Raw genomic sequence first — 15601 nt, 5'->3', positions numbered from 1 at the left:
TTCTGACTTTTGATCACCAGTCAAGTGGGCAGTAGTTTGTATGGTGAAGATTTTAATAAACATGGCTGAACAACATCCACGGAGAAAGGGAAGTACCCAAAAGTTCTGAATGGTTGGCTGAAGGTGCATGCATAGGAAGGAATCATGTCACTTCAACCCTGTTGCCACTGAAACTGTTCCTTGAATGCTTCAAAGGCATGTGCCACAGAGACTACTCTGGCAGTGGTCCGGCGCTGTTCACCTTTCAAAAGCCGCATCTCTCTGCGCATGACCCGCAGTTCTCTCATGATGCCGTCCTCTGCCAAGAAGAAAGGGCGTTGCACAGTCAGTTATATTCCCTCAGCAAATAAGACTGTGATTCCATCAAATAGCCAAGCCCAGTAGAAGCAGAAATGGTGCACCATACTCCTTAAACTCATCCCCCCCCACAGCAAGGTATGAAGGAGATCCTCTAGTTAGGACCCCTACCACCACAGTAAGGCATGAAGGTTAGCTGCCCCACCAGATAACACAGGCCTCTTCGTATTACATATGTAACCCCTTTTTGTGTTTCACATGACCATGTGTGAGAATGACTATATTAATAGTCTAACAGGCTAACAGATTGAGGCTGAATCCTGACAAGAAAGAAGTATATAACCAACCTGTCAGCAACTTACTACAGAAAAACTGACAAGACAGGAGGCAGGCAGGTGTGGAGGACTCCCTGGTCCTGAATGGGGTAACTGTGCCCCTGAAGGACCAGGTGTGCAGCCTGGGAGTCATTTTGGACTCACAGCTGTCCATGGAGGCACAGGTCAAATCTGTGTCCAGCACAGCTGTTTACCAGCTCCATCTGATAAGCAGGCTGGAGACCCTATCTGCCTGCGGACTGCCTCGCCAGAGTGGTGCATGCTCTGGTTATCTTCCGCTTGGACTACTGCAATGCACTCTACGTGGAGCTACCTTTGAAGGTGACCCGGAAACTACAACCAATCCAGAATGCGGCAGCTAGACTGGTGACTGGGAGCGGTTGCTGAGATGACATAACACCGGTCTTGAAAGACCTACATTGGCTCCCAGTACGTTTCTGAGCACAATTCAAAGTGTTGGTGCTGACGTTTAAAGCCCTAAACGGCCTCTGTCCATTATACCTAAATAAGCGTCTCCACCCCCATCGTTCTGCCTGGACACTGAGGTCTAACACCGAGGGCCTTCTGGCAGTTCCCTCACTGAGAGAAGCGAAGTTACAGCGAACCAGGCAAAGGGCCTTCTCAGTAGTGGCACCCATCCTGTGTAATACCCTCCCACCAGATGTCAAAGAAAACAACAACAACTACCAAACTTTCAGAAGACATCTGAAGGCAGCCCTGTTTAGGGAAGCCCTGTTTAGGGAAGCTTTTAGTATCTGAAGGACTATTGTATTTTAATATTTTGTTGGAAGCCACCCAGAAACTCAGCCAGATGGGCGGAGTATAATAAATTATTGTTGTTGTTGTTGTTGTTATTTAAGACCCTGATGCACTTTGTGAAATCCAGAGGAACCTCTTAAGGAGCACCAATGGAAACTGGTAGAATGTTCTAGAACTTTTCCAGGGCTATGTGAGATGTGTCTCCAATTGAAACCAGACCAAAAGCCCCATTGGATTTGGAGGAGGCAAGCAAATGAAATGCTGTTGTACCTAATCAAAGCACCTCGTACTCACGCTGGTCAGTGATTTGTCCAAGGAGACCAACAATGTGCTGACATGTTGCCAGCGTCGAATCCTGAATGGGTGGGGGAAGATGTATAGCTGGTTCTCCTCTCGCAGAGCATTGCGCTCTCTCCCCCGTAAGATTCTCGCCTACAGGAACCTGGGGTAGCAATGGGGAATCCACGGCCGGGTGTTCGGCAGCAGTTCTCCGGCTGCCAGAAGGATGAGTAGACTGCCCTTCCTGTGTTGTTACTATGTGTACATTCTGGATAGTTTGGGGCTGCTCAACTGAGTTTCTAGCGCCGTCACCCTCTTCCATTTGCCGACTGTAGATTCCTTATCTGTGGATCATCCTGTATATTCCTTCAAGTAAGCAAAAGTGTTAAAAGCAGTGGAAGCCACATGGAAGCAGGATGAACATGGTAGTAAGGAATTTACCCAATTTAATTCTGGTGTTGAAGAATCTACCTGATGTGCTGTTAGCTGGGCATTTTTGTATGGTACAGTATTTATGGTCTGGTTTGTTTGGTTTTTTTACTTGCTTACATTAAGAAACACCAAGGCATTTTGCTGAACATGATGGATTTTCATATGCTTATGCAGAGAACTCAGACTGGTTTCCACAAGACTTTTATATCCTTTTAAAAAAACATGTATTTAAAAACAGATGTTTTTAAGGAGGTATGTGCTTTAAGGAGGTATGGCAACCATAATACATGGGCAACATCTGTTATGCTGTTTTTGTATTTTGTAGTTCAACAAGCCTTGCAGCAAGCAGTTTAATAATAATAATAATAATAATAATAATAATAATAATAATAATAATAATAATGCAGTTGTACCTTGGAAGTCGAACAGAATAGTTCTCCAACATTTTGGCTCCCAAATAATCAAAACCCAAAAGTGACTGTTCTGGTTTTTTAATGTTCTTTTGGAAGCTGAGCATCTGACGGAGCTTCCGCGGCTTCCGATTGGCTGCAGGAGCTTCCTGCAGCCAATCAGAAGCCGTGCTTTGATTTTTGAACGTTTTGGAAGTTTAACGGACTTCCGGAATGGATTCCATTCGACTTCCAAGTTACGACTGTAATAAATTTGTACCCTGCCCATCTGGCTGGGTTGCCCCTGCCACTCTGGGTGGCTTCCAACATATATAAAATCATAATAAAATAGTAAACCTTGGAAAGGTAACAGTTTCTGTGCCGTTGAGCAACCCAGCACACACACACAGGCTGTCACCCAGCACCAGCTATTCCATCAGGCTGAAATACAGATGGGAAGGAGGGATCCACCATTGGTTCTGCAAAGAGATCCCTTCCATGTGGCTCCTTCTTCAACATTCCATCTGGCTGCAGCAGAGGGAAGAGATAGGGCTGTAGAGCTTGCCTGAGACACCATCTCTATTTATTTGGCTCCTCCTCTCCCTGATCTGTTTTCATGAGTAACATAGGAAGCTGCGTTATATTGAGACAGACCCTTGGTCCATGCAACTCAGAACTGTCTACACTGACTGGCAGTAGCTCTCCAGAGTTTCGGGCAGGGGGCAATTTCAACGCTACCTGGATGTGCTGGTTACCAAAATTTCTGCATGCAGAGCAGATGCTCTAACACTGAGCCATAGCCCTTTGTTACTGGTCAATGTATAAAACTGTATATTGGTAATTTGAGAGCTTTTCTTTCTTTTTGTGTTGTGTCTTCTACATTATAGTTCAGGGGCTGTCTGAGGTCAGGGATGGTCTTTCTTTAATTCATCTGGTGCTCTGGGAGCCTTTCCAGCTGAAGATCATGGTCGGAATGCTTTAAAAAAATAAAAATAAAAATATGCATTGCTGCTAGTACTTTCTGAAAACCTCTAAAACAATTCCCTGCCTGAAGTGCTTAACACCAGAACCTAGAATAGAGTGAATGTTGATAGATGTTGTTTTTAGAGAGAGAGAGGCAGACAATTAGAGAAAAACCACCTTAGAGCCCTTTCCGAATAAAGTGTATCCCCTCAAGCTCTGGCTGAACACCATTATTTTATTCGTCTTAAAAAGAAGACAGTCTGGGAAGACAGCTCTGCCTGAACTGACATCTTGTTTTTCACTCAGGATTATTCATTTCAGGAGAAAAACAAACCTGTAAGACTTTTAAGGTTTTGTGGTGGTGTTGCGTTTTTTTTAAAAAATCTAGGCCTTAAGTTTCCTTTGTGGCGGAAACTTTACGAGGCTGCTGTGATGATTACAAGTTAGGAACCTAAGATGCTACCATATAACAGATCAGACCATTGGCCCACCTGACTCAGTTTGGTCTGCACACTGACTGACAGCAAGGCTCCAGGGTAGAAGTAGTCAATGCGGTGGTGACTTTCGGATGCCATTGGACTCCAACTCCCATGAGCTCCAGCAAGCATGGCAATGGTGTGGGGTGATGGGAGCTGTAGTCTGGCAATATCAGAAGAGCATCATATGGGCTACCCTTGCTGCAGGGTTTCAGAGTGGAGTCTTTCCCAGCCTAGCCTGGAAATGCGAGATAAGAAACCCGAGACTTTCTGAATCCTAACCAGAAATGCTACCAATGAGGCAAGGGCCTTTCTGAATTACAATGCAAAGTATGTGAAACACTTTGAATATTCGAAACACAGATATCATAATGAAAAGCTCACACACTGTCCCATTACCACTTTGTGAATGTACAATATATCCACTCCACCAAGAGCAGCTTCTTCCCATGTCAACAACTTGGGAGCGAGTGTGGTGTAGTGGTTAGAGTGTTGGACTAGGACCTGGCAGACCCGGGTTCAAATCCCCCCTCAGCTGTGAAGCTTACTGGGTGATTGTGGGTCAGTTACTGACTCTCAGCCTACTTCATGGGGTTGTTGTGGGAAATAAATGAGGAGGGGGAAGGAAAAGGTAATATATGCATTATATTATTATTATTATTATTATTATTATTATTATTATTATTATTATTATTATTATTATTTCATCAGGGGTTAAGGTCTCTCCTTGCACGCTGCAGACCCTATGCTGATCATCTGCCTAGACCCCCCTCCCCCCGACAGCTATTACAAACTTTAAATAGATTGATCATGCACCATCAAATGACACATAACGTTACCTCTGATGTGGGATTCACATTTTGTGGTGACTGCAGAACCTCCACTTCCTCTCAGCTTTGGCCATGGGGTGACAACATTATCTAGAGCATGAGTTGTGTCAATATACTGGGTTGCTCAGTCAGAACTGGGGTGCTTTGTGACATCAGCAGTATCTCCACCAATCACATCTTCCTGTTTCTTCCACCTGCTTTGCATATCTGTAGTGTTTGGGATGGAAGTATTCTATGTGCTTGATCAAATGGAAAACAATATTTTGCTTTCTTTGAAAAAGAAAATTGATGTAGCCCGTTAGTTATTTATTAGAAGGACTGAATAACCCAATATTCAGGCCAAAGACTCCCAGAGCAGCTCAAACAATTTAAAACAACAATAGCAATAAAAATGAGAATTATTAAAAGCCAAAGGACAGCAGACTCAGCATAAAAAAGAGCAGAGAGGCTAAAAGATCTACAAGGTAGGTTCTAAATGATATAGATGTGATAGGCCATTTAAAATAAGACTTTAAGTTTTATGCTTTGTGCAGAAAGTCAATAAGGAATGGAGAGCACATAAAAAGGCTTTTTGAATCAGGTTAATAAATAAAAATAGCTCCCTAACTAATCCCTCTCATTCTTTCCCAAATGATATATCCCATTGCTCACGTTAAACTGATTCTCACATTTAAAACAAACCAAGAAAGCTGAAAGCATGAGAGGACTGTTCTTTGAGTCCTCTGGTGTCTGTCAGATGTATGTAGTGCCCATCAGTTTCAAAAGTAAGTTTGGCAAACAGGAGGATTGCAGTACTACACATTGTGTACTCAGACGTAAGTCCCATTATTTGTAATGCGGATTACTCCCAGGTTAGTGGGTCTATGAGGGGTTATAGCAGGGGGTGCATTACCCCAATGGAAAACTGACCCTAAAGTGGGAGAGACCAGGCATGCACACAATTGCACACCCTTAACATAAACACACACATACACACCCTTAACACATACAGACACAAAGGGTCCTTCCGACAACCTTTTTATGATGCACTGGTGATCATGGAATCATAAAATCATAGAATTAGAAAGTTGGAAGGGACCCCAAGGGTAATGTAGTCCACCCCTCTGCAAAGTTGGAATCTCAGCTAAAGCATCTGTGACAGATGGCCATCCAACCTCTGCTTAAAAACCTCCAAGGAAGGAGAGTCCACCACCTCCTGAGGGAGTCCATTCCACTAACAGCACTTACCACCAGAAAGTTCTTCCTGATGGTTAGTTGGAATCTTCTTTCTTGTAGCTTGAATGCATTTGTTCAGGACTTACCTTCCAGAGCAGGAGAAAACAAGCTTGCTCCCTCTTCCCTGTATGTGACAGTCCTTGAGATATTTGAAGGTAGCTATCATATCTCCTCTCAGTCCTCTCTCTTTTCCAGGCTAAACATACCCAGTTCCTTCAACTGTTCCTCATAAGGCTTGGTTTCCAGACCCTTGATCATCTTGGTTGCCCTCCTCTGCACACATTCCAGCATTCCAGCCTCAGGAAGGAGCTCACCCCATCGCCGGGATTTGAACCGCCAACCTTCCAATTGGCAAGCCCTAGGCTCAGTGGTTTAGACCACAGCTTAAATTTCTCTTGATTAGTGTGTGAAGATCTGTTTGATGTAGTCACTCAACTGATGCTCAGTGCAGTCAGTCCTGATAATACAGTGGTGCCCCGCAAGACGAATGCCTTGCAAGACGGAAAACTCGCTAGACGAAAGAGTTTTCCGTTTTGGAGGTGCTTCGCAAAACGAATCTCCTATGGGCTTGCTTCGCAAGACGACAATGTCTTGCGAGTTCCTGCGGGTTCCCCCCCTTTTTCTAAGCTGCTAAGCCACTTATCAGCTGATCCGATAAGCCAATAAGCCGCTAAAAGCCGCTAAAAGCCGCTAATAGCGCTAATCCGCTAATCCTTCAATGGGCTTGCTTCGCAAGACGAAAAAATCGCTAGACGAAGAGAATCACAGAACGGATTCTTTTTGTCTTGCATGGCACCACTGTACAGATCATTTGTTGGAGGCAGCAAAAAAGAAACCATCACAGTTTCCTCACCTTCCCCCAGTTCATCAGCATTTGAAATATACGGCTCTGGCATGCTTCTCAGAACTACATATCAATCCAGTCTCATAACAATGTGTATACTGCAAGGCTGGGGGAGAATATGGGAAATCAGGCCCTGGAAAAACAGGTGACCACCAGTATGTAGCTCCTGGTCCACAAGCTGAGATGTGAACGACAGTGTGTTTCTTTCTGTCTGTGGATTGTGTATGTATGAAGAAATAGAATGCCGTATTGAACCGAGTTGCTTCCATCTGATAAATAATCATACTCCGGTGAACAATGGATGTCATGGAAAAATGCAAATACAAGTCAGCATGAAATCTGATGACCACGAGATGCAACAGTATAGCAGATCTTAAATGGAGACGATTTCACAAGATGCTTGATTTAAATGAATACCAGTTAGCCAGAGCACAGGGAAAGATCACGGCAACACCTTTGCTATTAATCTCAACTCCAGATTCACAATTCTGTCTTGAAGAACACCCTGTTCCAGAGTATTAAGTGGAATTATCAGGCCTTTGACTAAAATTAATGAACACAATGTGGGATGTAGCATGGAAAAAAGAGATTATCACAGCCCTTCATTAGCCGTCTCATTGTTATGACCTTGATCTGAGCTGGATTTGATTATATCACAGTCGCAAAAGGTCTGTCACCATTTAAGATAGAAAATTTCAGGATAAGGATAGAAATGTATTACTATTTCAGCAGAAACTAGCTGAGACATGGAAAGAAATGAGTATACTGCATAAAATTATATTCAATGATTATGTAAAAAAAGAAAGAAGAAAGAAAAATCCCAGAGGAGAACGCCTATGATTCAAATCTTGGTTAGGAAGTATAATTCAAATGCAGTGGGTGCCACAAATCTCCTCCTCCCTCATTTATTTAAATATATTAGCTGGAGATTTTAATGTCATCCAGTAACAATACTAAGTGTTAGGCTATAAAATCAACAAATTGCAAAAATATAGAGAAGGCAATAAATATCTATACTAAATAATAAAAGCAACAATTAAAGATGATGGATTCAAGATGTTTGCAAGGTAATAAAATTGATGCGAGGAATAAATCTTCTAAGTTCATTTAAAAATGAATGTTTTGTAATCATAAAAAGATCATGCACACAAGTACAGGCACTAACATGTGAAAAAATAATGATTGGGTATTTAAATTCACTGTATGCAATGAGTGGCAATGTTTTCAAAATCTCAGTAGGAAATAGATGTGTGCACCATGGAGCATACAGCAGCTCATAATAAGGCAACGTCTCTCAACCCCTCAAACCCATTTCTCAAAAGACGAGCTCAGAAACATAAGTTGCACTGATATTCACACTAAAATATGCTTTCCAGCGATTTTACTGTAGAAATTACCGGTGAATTGCAAGAAACTGCCAATGAGTGTTAAATATAATGGTTTAATTGTACGTGGGAATGGAAAATGGCTCTGCATGTGTATTGCTAAAGGGAACATGGAAAATCCCACTGAAGCTAAGTGAGGCTCTCTGAGTGCCTGACAGGTTGAAAATTAACTAAGAATGTGCCTCTGCTAGCTCTCATGTGGTATTTACAGTAACCTTAGATAACATGAGTAAGATATTCAGTTGCAAAGCACCATTTTGTGTGAGCTAGTCTTTGTTCTCAAGCCACTTGAGAGAAAGTGCGCTAATGATCTCTCTCCTGGAAAGAACACAGCCTCAGGAAGGTAATGGTGTCTGTGTGGAGAGAAAGAGTTTTGATTTCAGTTCTCTTTGAAGTAATTTCATTTTTTAAAGATGCTGAACCTGTGCTTGGACAAACACACAGTATTTTATGTAACTATTTGGATGTAGCATTATTGTTGTAAGTTTGTTTTGCAACAAGTTCTGTTAGTAAATCGTTGGAACCTTATTTTTGGTCTGGACAATTTTTATTTCAAGAAGAATCCGTTTTTTTATTCACCCCATTGCTTCTGAAAGCAGAATATTAATAACCACAATAATTAGAAGCTGCCAAAGAGAGAAGCTCAGCTACAGCATCAAACAAAACTGGGAACTTTCCTCGAAGATTTTCTTAACATGGAAATACAGACTTCTAAAAAAATTAAATCACGGCTTGCTTCACTCTCAGAGTATGCATCTGCAATAAATTGCTTTTAGAATAGCAACCCTAGCTGAACTGTGATGTCATCTGAGAAGTAGCAGCATCCTCCCAAAAAATGGGGGCTGGGGAAGGAAGGGAATAAAAGCGTAAGCAGCAGGAACGGGATGTAAATACTGTGATAGAGTTTTACACAGTCAGTTTCTTGTATCTAATGATTCATAACAGGGAAAAGGATTTCATTAGTATTGCATTGTCGAATAAGCACAGCAGGAAGAAGGTACAGAAAATCCTTACAACTGCAAGGTTGTCATAATTAATAGAGAATGATGTATGATGATAACTGGAGACTTTACAAAAGGCAGTTCCATTCTCATTAATCCCAGTATAGCAATAAACTTTGTAGACAAGAGACCTAGTCCTGATCTGGGGTAGTAAATGAAGATTTACCAATTCACTTCAACAACAACAATTTCTGAAGCATCTTGATCAGCGAATGAGGTCGGTTTCAGAGTTAACTTAGTACATAGCTATTCACTCTGGGACTATAAATTAAATGAATCCCTAGGAACTGATAACATTTCCTCACTGGCTAGTTGAATGCCTACCTTCCCCTGTACCAGCCTTCCTGCGCTGTAAAATCAGCTGTCCATGTATACCTGCCAGTCTGATTGACAAGTAGATTGGTGGGCATGGGAGGGAGGGAGGGAGGGAGGGACTTTCAACAATGGTCCCATTACTATGTGTGCAAGTGGTGCCTTCTTTGCAGGCTGTTACGTGGGCACTAATGACTTACCTATTCCAGATGGCTTTTCTGTAAAATATGCCAAGATGCCATAATATTTCAATTGGCTATAATAACTTTAAGATGTAGTTCTTCTATGTGGTTTTACACTGGTTTGTTTAGTTTTTTTTAAAAAAAAAACTATCAAGTTTTATTTATCTATTTTTTTTTAATTTTGTACAATGGTTTTTAATAAACTTTGCTGTTCCTTGTTCTTTTTCTAACTTTCAATATTGTAAGGATAATTAGCCCCAAAGAGAGCTTATAAATCTCTATCTGTGTGTGTGCACACACACCATTCCTGGAGGCATTGCAGTACCAGGGTGATGCATGGAATGGATGGAGCAAGCCCCTATTCCATCTCCCAGCTCCAAAAAATCCATTTAATATATAGTCCTCAACAGAAGACATACTACACTTGATCTTAGCCAAAAGGTTGAGAAGTGATGGGGTAGCTTATAAATCCTATAAAACATAAGCAACAAGAAAACAAAAACTCAAATAATTCCAACTCCAAATTTCTTCGGATTTCTTGACAACACCCAGTTATCCATCACTAGTTGCTTAGGAAATGTCACCTGAGTCAAGAGGGCACAACTCATGCATATTGGTGGTCAACGGAGACACATTGCTTCCTTGTTTATTAATTGGGCTGTTTTAATAATTGCTATATTTTATGTATTATGGTATTTTGTGCATTGTTGGAAACTGCCTTCGAAGCAAATTGGCCTGATGAAGGGTAGTCTTACAAACTGAAGCAATATATAATTATTCTGACCTTCCTGTCAGATTCCTGTCAGCACGTCCATCCAACAATTCAACTCCAACTGACTTGTGCTTAGATCCACATGCTTAAATAACTCTACCTTTTCATGCATATCTACTTATTTATCTTTTTTTGTGCTTACATATCAACTGCTGTGAACATATTATCTTTTAAGCCAAACAGTTCTTTCTCTGCTCTCATGGAGGATATTTCCAAAATCTCATTAATTCCAGTAATGACATCAAGAATCCATACAGCTATCTGCTCATCTATTTGATATATTTAATCTCAAGTATGAAGTTAGAGGCCATATGGGTATTTGATTAAAATAATCTGAAATGTATGAAATCTCTGGCAGTTAAGCTTTTAATAGATGTGGAAGAATGCCCAGCGGTATAACATGTGGGAGGTGAAGGGTGATAGAAATTTAGAAAATGCTTACACTAAGGGTGATGATATATGATAGTAGACATGATAGGAATGTCATCCCACCCAACTTGATTCTCAGAGTCTCCATAAATTACGTCATTCATGAGATAACTGCAGCTATTTCTTGATAACCTAAATATGCCAAACTATTACTGTTACGATCTGTCACCATTGTCTCTTATACAGTAAGACAATCACCGAGAAAAAGGAGCCAAGCTGGAAATAATGTGCCCTCTGCATGCTGGTAACACAACAGAGTGCCACTGTTAGTCAATTGCCTTTTGTGATTAAGAGACAAAAACATGCCTTGGTAACTGAGAATGACTTCAGATGCTGCACAGAGGCACAGACAGGCACTCAGTCTGCTGATAGGAGTCACATGTTCGGTATATAATTTAATATTTGCAATTATTCCATGGAAAACATTGTATGTGAACTTCCTCTATGAACATCTGTAAACAATTGGCTGCCTGTTGTGGAGTTATACAATATAGTGCAAGTCAAATACATGTGCCTTAGATTACTATTGATGTGCAAAACCTGCATCATATTGGCTCAGGTCACATGTCCAATGGCTCACCAGATCCTAAGGAGCGATTATTCTCAGCCCTACAGCTTGAGATTATTTAACTGGAGAACCAAGACTGAGCCTGGAACCTTTTGCATACAGTCTGCCACTGAGTGATACAGTGCCGAACAGAGAAAATGGGGCTTTGCGAACAATTTGCAGCTGTCTGATCTTGCCAGTGGGTGAAGAGATTGCTTACCCTTCCCATATGTTACAAATACTACCACTGCGATTCAGCTTCCATGTTTTTCCATGCTGTGTTTTTGTGAGGAATGACGATGGTCAAGATTTCAAGGAAATCTGCAATACTCTATAGATGCCACATTCATTGGGTTTAGTAACTTGATGGTTATTAAGCACACCATTGTTGCATTACAGAACCCAACCCTAGTGAAAGGCCGTTGTCCAAGGATGGCTACTCTTGAAGTTGGGAAAGACAACAGTGATAGCAGTAGACAAGAAATGAGAAATGTATTTCTTCACAATATCTATATATATATATGTATATATATAGATATATATATATTCTGTCAGTCCCCTGCTATTCATTGCCTTTCAGTTAATGTAAGAAGACTGTAGAGGTCTTTCCAAAAGATCAGAGACTTCTGTCAAAATGATATCCTACTATAATAGTGTACTGCAAACTTTGTTCAGTTAATTTGCTGAAAATAGGGTGGTGAACCTGTGGTTCTCGAGATATTGTGGGACTATGACTCCCATCATCCCTGACATTTGTTATGAGAGCTAAGGCTGATGGGAGTTGGAGTCCAGAACATCTGGAGGGCCACAGGTTTCCCATCCATGGGATAATGGATCACAAAGAGTAAAATAGCTTTTATAGGACTTTATAAATCTATCCTCTGAAATCTTGACTAAGTCTTAATATAGATTATCTCCAGCGCATCACAGGAGCCTCTCTGATTTTCCCCACCACCCACTACTGTATACAAAGTGACACTGACTTCCACATTTTTATCTTAATCTGACAAAATTTGTGCATGTGTATCTGTCTGTCTGTCAAAATTAATTCTTCCTGGAACCATCTAGAGGATTCCACTGCAAAATTGAGCTCTGGGGGCTACATAAAGTAGACAAAACAATATGTAATGGACCCAGGGATTGATCTACTGACATATTTATATACTTCTCAGCTATATAAGCTCATTGCCTTATTTGAAAATGGAGTGGTATAAAAGCCTTCCTTAGGCAGTTGGGTGCTAAATCTTCATTTAAATCTATGGTTTTAATTGCACACTGCACTTACTATAATTGTTATATTCTTGCGACCCACCCTGGGGCCATTTGGTGAAGGGTTGACTATAAGTTCAAATAATAATTAGATGAAAGTAATAACTTCAGAAGGGTCCTGATGGATTGTACCAAAGATATCTATAGTTCAGCAAGATTGCTTTCCACAGTGCCTGCCATTGGCTTCACTTACTGTTGGTCTCTCTGCCTTCCATCCTATCATCCCCAATGAGCACCAGCCACCTTTGCTTATAGCCATCATTGCTAATGATAAACAACAACTCCCCAAATATGTCTGATCTCATTTGCAGTTGGTCCTACAGCCAAACACTCAAAAGCATCCCCTGAGCGGCAAACCAGTTGTGGCGTTTGCCTCCTAGGATGGGTCATAAGGAAAGGGTTAAAATAGGTGTGATGTGATTGGCCAGTGAGAATGCAAGGGGGCAATAAAAGTTAGAGTGGGAGGTTTTGAAAGTCAGTTGAGTTGAGTTGAGTTGAGTTGAGTTGAGTTGAGTTGAGTTGAGTTGAGTTGAGAGTTGAGGTTTGGGAGTTGAAGAAGGAAGAGGGAGGAATAGGCAGTGGGTTGGTAGAGTTATATTGTGAGAGAGTGAGAGGAATTGTGAGGTGGAGTCAGATAGATAGTTGGGAATAATCAGTTTAGAGTTGTTAGGAACTAAGAATAAGAAACTGCCAAGTAAAATTAACAGAAACCACAAGCTTGTTCCTGCATTTAAAAATAAACTTGATTATTTGTTTATGTTAACAATGGACTGGACTCCGTGTGTCCCTGTGAAATATGGGGTGGTGGCAGCAGAAAAAGCAATCGCAGTGGCGGCATAGGGTCAATAGACTGTCAAACGTCTGGGGGCCCTGTGTGTGATCGCCACACCAGTCTTCGTATACAAAATTTTTGACAAGAATGAATAATTGTTTACCTATGTTAGCATTTACTTCAACATTTAAACTAAAGTCAAACACATTAAAATGAATTCTATAAGGCCCAACAGCTAGCTCGCTATGACAGATTGCTGTTGCTTTACTGAAAATATTATCTTCATTTAACAGCTCTGAAGGCAGGCTTGACACTGCTCTGCACTTTTCCAGTTACAGAAATGCCACCCTCCTCCCTTGAAAATCCCATTTTCTGAATGCTCTGTAGAACTGGCACAAAAGTTCAGGTGGTCTTGATTGTTGAGTTTTTGATTTGCAGCATCTCTTTATCCTTCTTTACTTCAGATATGACTCACCCTCTTTTTAAAATCACTGGTGGAGGGGGAAAAACTATTTCCAGAAATTCTTGCTTTATATTAGGGAAGAGGGCAAAGCAAAACCTTTCAAAAATGAGATTGAAATATATATTTGGGTAGCTTTTGTATGGGTGAAGACAGGGTGTTATCCTGTGATGGCACATTGGCACCATAAAATTGATTTCCATTTGCAGAAGAGAGTCCATGCATTGCAGTTGTTATGTGGGGGCTCGCATGTATTGGGTGTGCATGGTGTGACAAGTAAACCTGTTATTTTTAGCGTCTTAACTCAAGATTGCTTTCAGATCAATATGCTTAAATTAGATTCCTGTCTCATTACTTATGCTAATCATCTGCATACTATCCCTTGCTTTTTTCTGTAGGACTAATTTTAGTTGTTAACAGTTGTCAACAGGTTTACCATACCCATTGAGTCAATCACCCATCTCCTACTACCCTCCTGAGAAAACCCCCACCCCACCCTCCCACTATATATAAGGGTCTGAAGTGTATCTGAAGAAGTGTGCATGCACACGAAAGCTTATACAGTGGTACCTTGGGTTACATATGCTTCAGGTTACATACGCTTCAGGTTACAGACTCCGCTAACCTAGAAATATTACCTCGGGTTAAGAACTTTGCTTCAGGCTGAGAACAGAAATTGTGTGGCAGCGGCGCGGCGGCAACAGGAGGCCCCATTAGCTAAAGTGGTGCTTCAGGTTAAGAACAGTTTCAGGTTAAGAACGGACCTCCAGAACGAATTAAGTTCTTAACCCAAGGTACCACTGTACCAAGAACAAACTTAGTTGGTCTCTAAGGTGCTACTGAACAATTTTTTTTATATATTTCAAATGCTTAAATTAGGATATTGAAGAGTTTGGAAAAGATATAGAATATATCGATAGCGTCATATGAAGCAGAGCAGGTACTTAGAAGAAGCTGGAAAGAGGCTAGAATATTAAAACCAGGGGCAAAGCCCTAGAGCAACAACATTGGGCATAATACTCAGGAAGATGTAGGAAAGAAATCTGCCCCCAACCATCTGAAACAAGATTCTTTCAGATAACTGAAGGTTTAGCGCCTGTATTGCATGTATATTTTACTGTACAATATGAAAAACAACAGTGAAAAACTGAGAATCCTTGTTTGCTTGAGTTAGCAGTTGTAGATGGCAGGGCCAGCGCTATCATTAGGCAGAGTGAGACAGTCACCTCAGGCATCAAATGCTGAGGGGCTTGAGGCAGATGGAGTTGTGTGTGTCGCATGGCCTGTCCTGTGCCTCCTCAGCTAGCTGGCTGCACTCCCTATCATCTGCATTGAGGTAATGTTTAACCTCATCCTTGTCTGTACATGGGATAAAGCATCATCTTGCCCTTTGCCTCAGGCAGCATATTGTCTTGGGCTCACCCTGGTGGTGAAAATCAATGGGGAACAGATAGATTCTTTCAGGTACAATCAATAAAAAGATAAGCTGAAATGAAGACTATGAGCACAGTCAGTGCCAAGCTGTGCGTTGCACGAAGTGCATAATTTTTCTTTCACTATAAAAAAAAGTTTATTATGCTATCTGGAATTTAAAAAGTTGATCTACACTGGCATGAGAGCAGGTCTGTCAGATAGCCATTGTAATAAAACTAG

General features: G+C 41.2%; 2 long non-coding RNA genes across 2 annotated transcripts in view; one reads left to right on the top strand and one right to left on the bottom strand.

Annotated features, from left to right (window-relative positions):
* Nucleotides 1–15601, top strand: part of LOC308596337 — a 646399-nt gene that overhangs the window by 275217 nt on the left and 355581 nt on the right. The window lies entirely within an intron of this gene.
* Nucleotides 36–4924, bottom strand: LOC308596040. Its single transcript, XR_014012279.1, has 3 exons — nt 4770–4924; nt 1686–2036; nt 36–298 (listed from the first exon to the last, which is right to left on the bottom strand). It is a non-coding gene; the product is annotated as an uncharacterized lncRNA (long non-coding RNA).

This window comes from Podarcis bocagei (genome assembly GCF_964188305.1).
Source record: "Podarcis bocagei genome assembly, chromosome: 1".
Lineage (NCBI taxonomy): Eukaryota > Metazoa > Chordata > Lepidosauria > Squamata > Lacertidae > Podarcis > Podarcis bocagei.
Note: the sequence above shows the minus strand (reverse complement) of the source record. Positions and strands in the feature narration are given on the sequence as shown.